Source organism: Mandrillus leucophaeus, unplaced genomic scaffold (assembly GCF_000951045.1).
Source record: "Mandrillus leucophaeus isolate KB7577 unplaced genomic scaffold, Mleu.le_1.0 Scaffold305, whole genome shotgun sequence".
NCBI lineage: Eukaryota > Metazoa > Chordata > Mammalia > Primates > Cercopithecidae > Mandrillus > Mandrillus leucophaeus.
In genome coordinates this window covers 10,328-16,883 of record NW_012103199.1, presented here as the reverse complement: position 1 = coordinate 16,883, position 6,556 = coordinate 10,328, and the positions used below count along the sequence as shown (strand labels likewise).

Sequence of the window (6,556 nt, the reverse complement as noted above, 5' to 3'; positions counted from 1 at the left end):
CTCACAGTGGATGAAAACAGACACATTCTAGGGCACATCATTGTGGAATATTGGACCACTTGGGACATAGAAGATTCTATAAAATTCCAAAAAGGAAAAATCACATTGCACACAAAATCCGAGGAAACAGAATCTTCCTAGACTTCTCAATAGCTGCCTGGTAGCAAGAAGATAATGGGGCAACATTATCTAAAATTCCGAACAAAAAAATCATCTCCAATCTAGAATTCCATACCCAGCTCAACTACCATTCTGGTACGTGGAAGTCCTAAAATATTTATCTCCTACACATCTTTTATCAGATGTTACTAGAAGATATGCTTCGTGAAAATGAGAAAGTAATCCAACAAAATATGTAGTCTGTAAAGGTCGCAGGAGATGCAAGGGAATTTCCTTAGAGAATGGCCATGGACAGGACATAGAAGGCAGCCAATCTATATTGGCATGGGTGGCTATGGAGCCAGATGTGAGGATGGCCATCACCACTATTCTGTGGTCATCATGCTCTCATTCTCATCTACGTGAGATGGGCTCAGATTCTTACCACCCCCAGGATGTCTTGACCCTGGACAGATGAAATCCCTATTTCCTCCCCATATTAATTTCTGGTGGCTGCTCTAACAAATTACCACTAACAAATTACCACAAGCTTAGCGGCTTCAAATAGCACAAACTTACTAGATTTTGGTTTTGTGGGTCAGAAGTCCGAAATGGATCTCAGTGTCCTAAAGTCAAGGCATGGGCAAGGCTGCCTTCCTTGCTGGAGGCTCTAGAATCCATTTCCTTCCCTTTTTCAGCCTCTAGAGTCTGTCGGTATTCACATACATTGGCTCATGGGCCCTTCCTCTGTCTTCGGAGCCAGGACAGCCAGGAATCTTCCTTATATTCTCACATATCTCCTCTTCATCCTAATCCTGACTCTCCTGCCTCCCTCTTCCACTTTTAAGGATCCTTGTGATGACATTAAGACTACCCAGATAATCCAGAATTATCTCCCTACTTTAAAATCTGCTGAGAGAGCAACTTTAATTCCATCTTCAGCCTTAATTTGTCCTCTCACTGCCACTCTACAGGGCTTTCCCCTCCTCCCCTCCTCGTCCTGCTGTACCAGCCACACTGGTCACTGGAGCCTCAGGGCCTTTGCACTGGCTGTTCCCTCTGCCCCAGTGCTGTTCTCCCAGACTCTTGGGTGACTCCCTCATTCCTCCGTCACGTCTCTGCCCAAATGTCACTACTTCAGTGAGGCCTTTCTTGAACAACTGATTGAAGACTGTGCTTTCACCTTTCTCCTCCTTCAGGTCCATTGCACTAGAATCATGTAGCCTGGCACGCCAGACCCACATGTATTTGGCTTATTGCTGCCTTCCCCATCAAAACATGACCTTGATGGGAGCAGCATCTGTCTCCATCACTGCTGCAGCCTTAGGGCCTATGGCTGTCCCTGGCACATAGTAAGCACGCAGTGAATGTGCGTTGCTTGAACAAATGAAAACCTCACACTGCAGCCTCCTGGACACCTGTCCCTATTAGTCAGCCCGACTTCCCACTGGCTTCCAGCTAATAGTCTCCTGTCAATGCCTGGAGGGCCGGAGCTGGACTCTGGTGTGGCCCATCTGTTCCCAGTGCCTTCACTGGGCCAGGGTACTACTGCCTCTACTTCTACAGCCAGGCAACCACTAATCTGTCTTCAGTCTCTATGGATTGGCCCATCCTGGACATCTCATATAAATGGAATTACACAATGTGTGACCTTTTATGACTGACTTCTTTCATGGAGCATCATGTTTTCCAGGTTCATTCATGTTGCAGCAAGTGTCAGCTCTTCACTCCTTTTCATGGCAACATAGTATTCCATTGCATGGATATGCCACATCTTATTTATCCACGCGTGCTGATTTCAATGCTCCTCACTCATTTCAACTCAGTGAAGCTTCTGCAGATGTGTTACTCTGCAGCAAGATTCATTCTAGGCTCTGGGAGACCTGCGAGGACCATAAACTTCTGCTGTGTCCTGCAAACATTCTTAGGGAAGGTTTAACAGTCTTTTCATCTCAGACTTACGGTTCAACAGCAAAGGCTTTAAAAGCAGTCTATGGAGTTAAAACCATTTTCACCATTTGGCTCTGTGGACTGGCCCAGGGAGAAACCTTTCTGATATTCTGGGCCAAGCTGAGAAAAGACAGCAGCAAGGATGACCGAACGGGTTTTTCCTATTTAGCAAAAAGCACACCCACCAAAGAAAAACCACTAAACACGGCTTTGATTGGGAAGGCAGCCTTCAATGAATGACATCATTCCAAGAACATAAATCTTAGTTTGTATGATTTATTTATGTTAAAAAATCCACATATGATGCTGGGTTTTCAATGGCTTTGTTTAAGTGATAGTTTTTCCTTTTTAGTGAAAGTTGGAGCGATGATAAACAGCTCCAGCTGTAAAAATGAAAGGCGGAGGTGAAGCTGAGGTGATTATTACAGAAAAATGCTGAGTGGGGAGGGGTATTTGGCCCTTCCATCCTCTAAAATGAAAATTACCCTCTGCCACAATGTGCCATGAACAATTACCTGCTGTTTATTAATTAACCTCTTTTAAAAGCACACATTTCTACAAGAAACTGTTATTTCTCTAATGTGAAAACTGGCTTATTCGTGTTTATTAGAACAACTATGTCCCATGTGGTCCAGGCTTAGTGCACACTTAACTGACACGCATTTTTTTTAGTGGCACATTTGATGATTGGAAATACCTTCCTAGAAGAAGCCCAGACACTCAGCACGACTTGCTTGGCGTGTTAGTCCTAAACTGAGCCCCTAAAGCCCCTGGCTGGAGCATGGGGCCTCTCCCTGACAGCAGCAGCCACAGCACAGCCCTGGAGAGCTGCTCCAAGAGTGGGTGCTGGGAAGGAAGGGGGCTCAGGACTTACCAGTGAGAGGCGGACTCAGGAAATACAGACTCCAGTGCCTGAGTCTTCCTGGACCCTGGCAAATAAGTGTATTGGTCATTGTCAGAAGGACACGGGTGACCAATAGGCCAGAGCGCCCTCTGGGTGGCATCGCTGTAGTGGGGCTCCTGTGGTGCTCACACTCCCAGCACCATAAGAGCCCCAGGAAAGGGTCCCAGGCAGAGATCTCTTCTCAGAGGCACCTCTGCCACCCTGCACACCCCGGAGAGCTCTATCCCTGCAGTGTAAGTCACCTGGGGCTTTGTGGTCAGGGAGCTCTTCCTCTGAGTACTGCTTCTGCCTCTAAGGACAGGTCCTTGCCTAGGTTGCTCAAGTCTCTGAGCATCAGTCTTCCCATCTGTAAGGTGGGCACAATCACAGCAGCCACCTCACAGAACTGGGAAGGCCACACAGCCCATAGTTGCAGCCCAGGGGTGGGAAGCGAGCAGCACAACGCCTAGCACCCTGCCTGGTGCGGCACTCAGGCCAGGGAGCCTGTGGGTGGACCAGCTTCTCTCCTAGAACTCTCGCTCTGCCAGGGTCCCCACCCCTGCTCTCCATCCTGCTGGGGACCCCAGAACAAGCCAGCTTCCTTTTCCAAACACAGTGCAAGCGACCTGGGCAGCTCCTCACTGCTGTGTCCTCGTCATATGGTGCTGGCATTGGCTAACTGAACATAGGACAGCCCTCTGAGACCTGATGGATTATGGAGGTTACAGAGGGGTGTCTCGGCCTCAGGCACTCAGCACAGTCCCTGCCCCAGGCTGCTGCCCCCACACCATGACGTCCTCATCTCCCTGGGTCTTCCCCTGGGCTGAAACCGCCTGTGGAAAACCCAGGGAAACCTACTCGTTCAGCTCTCTCCAATCACTCAGTTATGACTCATCCATTCTTTCACTGAGGACAGAGCACAGCCCAGCCTTGGGTCAGGTGCTGGAGCTTTGGGTAAAATGCCTTGGAAGTTCCAGGTCTGAAGGAGGAGACACCCTCCTGTAGAACTGATGGAGGAGACACCCTAACTCATATCATAGACTCGAAGCTCCAGGAGCACTGAGCCTTGCAGCGCCTCCTGCGTGAGGGAAGGAAGGAATGAGTGAATGGAAGGGAAGTGTGGGCTTCAGTTGTCAGGAGACCAGCTGGCCCTGAGATACCTCCACCTGACTGGCAGCACCAGGGCAGGACAAGGTCAGGAGGGCGGGGCTTGACTGAGAGCTCAGGGAGCCCTGAGCCAGTTAAGGCCTTCGTGGATGAGTGGAGCAGGTGGCTCTTAGGGCACCTATCCTCACTCCTGGCCCCAGCTTGCCCTCTCTGTGTCCAGCCACGAGGTGGTTACCTTCTAGGGCTCCAGTTCAGAGCCTCTGGGAGTAGCCCTGGGTTGTGGGAGAGGAAGTGCAAGAGGGCAGGTGGGAGGAAGAAAGGCTCCCTGACTCTCCAACAACCTGCAAGGCTCCAGGAACTGCAAGCCACTCACCTGGGTGCAGCCGCCCCACGACGGGGCCAGGCTCTGCCGCCACTTGTTGTACCTTGGGGAATTGGACTCCCAGGAAGCTGGAGGGGCTGCTCAAGGGTCCCAGGAGACAGGAGGCAGAAGCTGAGCTTGAGTTCCTCCTGTCTCCCCGCTCCCCCAGCTGTCTATGGGCCCTGGGGTCCCAGCAATGAAGGGTGGAGAGGGGAGGGAGGCTGATGGTGTGGGAGGGGTGGATCACTCTGTCTCACCTCGGTAGAAGCCCTCCCCTCTTCCCTTCTGCAGCCTATGGGAGCTGCCCTGGGTGTTCCCCTTGTAATTCCACTGAAGTCATGGGGGAGGGGCTGCTGAAGGCTGGACCTGCCCTCTTCACCCAGGGCAGGCCCCACCTAGGTCCTCAAACAGGTGACCTGTGGGGGCTGCAGGGGGCATATTGTGCACACAGGGGTGTCCCTGCCACTCAGGGCCCCTGCCTTGGTGAGGAGGCCCAGGGACACAAAGTGTAGGGGTGAGGGTGCCCCACAGCGCAGCACCGGGTGAGGAGACCAGAGTTCCTGAGTTACCTGTGCCTGGCTGCTCTCTCCAGCCCCGGGGGCATGGACGCTGGCAGCGTTCTGGCGGCGGGGGCAGGCAGCCCTTTCCCAGGAGGACGCCTGAGTGATTCCATCACCTTGGGGTCACTCTACAGAATTGGTCATTTTTTCCCTGCCTGGGGCGATCCTGGTGTCTGCTCTATTCTTGCCGGCTCTTTGAGCTGTGTCTCGACCGCCACCACCACTACAGTTACTGGTTTAGTAGAAAGCAAAGCTCGCAGGGGTAGACCCTTGGGTGTCCCTCCGGCCACCGCACCCGCTCCCGTCCTTCCCCTTAGGTCCTGCCCCAGGAGGTGGGAGGCCCAGAGGCGAGAAGGTATGCTCAGACCACGGCCCCCTGCTTCCCCCACCCCACCTCCTCCTTCTACACCCAGAAAGGTAGTTTGTGTCAGCTCCAGAAGCCTCAGCTCCCCAGGCCATGCTGCGGGGCCCCGCCCAGATGTGTGGGAACGCGGCCCGCCGGTACTAAAAGACCTACGTCCTTGGAAGTGGGTACGGGGATGGCGTATTCCCTCCCGCGAGGTTCGTTGTATCTAGGGGGGCCTGGGTCTCCAGTCCTCCCCCCCCCCCTTCCCCCGCAGGCCCTGTCCCCCACCCCCAGTAGCCAAAGCGCCCCTGGCAGCCCCTGCCTTCTCCCCCAAATCCCCTCCGCCCTCCGCAGGATTTGGGGTGCTGGATGATGCCATCTCAGGCTCGAGTCTGCGCGAAACCTCCGGGTTTCTGGAGACGCAAAGGGACCTGAGAGGAAAGCCCAGGGCGGGCCAGATTCTGCGGTGGGGGTGGGAGGAGAGCGACCCCGGGGACGGCTGAGCCGGCCCTCGCCCCTCCTCCACCCAGCGGGCGAAGAGAGTTCCGGGAAGGCCGGGGGAAGGGGAGCGAGGGGAGGAGACAGGGACGGACAGGGCCGGCTCCAGAGCCTCCTTGGGGCGATCCCTGCCTCGCAAGCCTTTGACCCCCGCCCAGCAAACGAGGCCCACGGGGTGGGCGACCGTGGGCCTCCACCTGGCGGCTTCCACCCAGCCATTCTCTCCAGCCAGCCCTGCAATAAACTCCCGGAGGAGCACAGGCGCGCCGGGTCCCATTTCACAGACGGGGAAACTGAGGCGTAGAGAAGAAACCCACCGCAGCTCCGTCTCCACGGTTTGACCTGTGGGGTATCAATCTCTCAGGATCAAAGGCAAAATTTGGTTTTCAAGCTAAGAGGGCCGGCAGTGTGGGGCAGGGCGCTCTGCGGAGAGACGGCCGGAGGGGGCCTTGCAAGCCGAATATGGATTCTGGCGCAAGCCCATGCGGGGAACCGGCTTGGTCACCCGGCCGCCGGCCCGTGTCCCGGGCTCTGGGCGTTTGGGGACGCGGAAGGCGGACTCCCACCTGGCGACTCCCGGAATGCGGCCATCAGGCCCGGAAGGCTACGAGACTCGCCATTTTCGTTGCTGCCAGGGCCCCGCCCGCGCGCGGCCGAACTGGGATCTGAAGGCAGAGGCAGTGTCTACGCGAGCAGCGTTCTGGAGCGGTCCCTCTGCCACCTTTCCGCGCGCAGTTCCGCGCGAGCCGCAG

General features: G+C 54.8%; 1 long non-coding RNA gene across 2 annotated transcripts; it reads right to left on the bottom strand.

Annotated features, from left to right (window-relative positions):
- Positions 1 to 2,309: 2,309 nt before the first annotated feature.
- On the bottom strand, positions 2,310 to 4,434 carry LOC105544652. 2 transcript variants are annotated; one of them, XR_001006804.1, is made up of 5 exons: positions 4,275 to 4,302; positions 3,791 to 4,010; positions 3,196 to 3,299; positions 2,924 to 2,978; positions 2,310 to 2,432 (listed from the first exon to the last, which is right to left on the bottom strand). It is a non-coding gene; the product is annotated as an uncharacterized LOC105544652 (long non-coding RNA). The 2 variants fall into 2 exon arrangements; XR_001006805.1 differs by lacking the exon at positions 3,196 to 3,299 and having other exon boundaries at positions 4,275 to 4,434.
- Between the last annotated feature and the right edge of the window lie 2,122 nt (positions 4,435 to 6,556).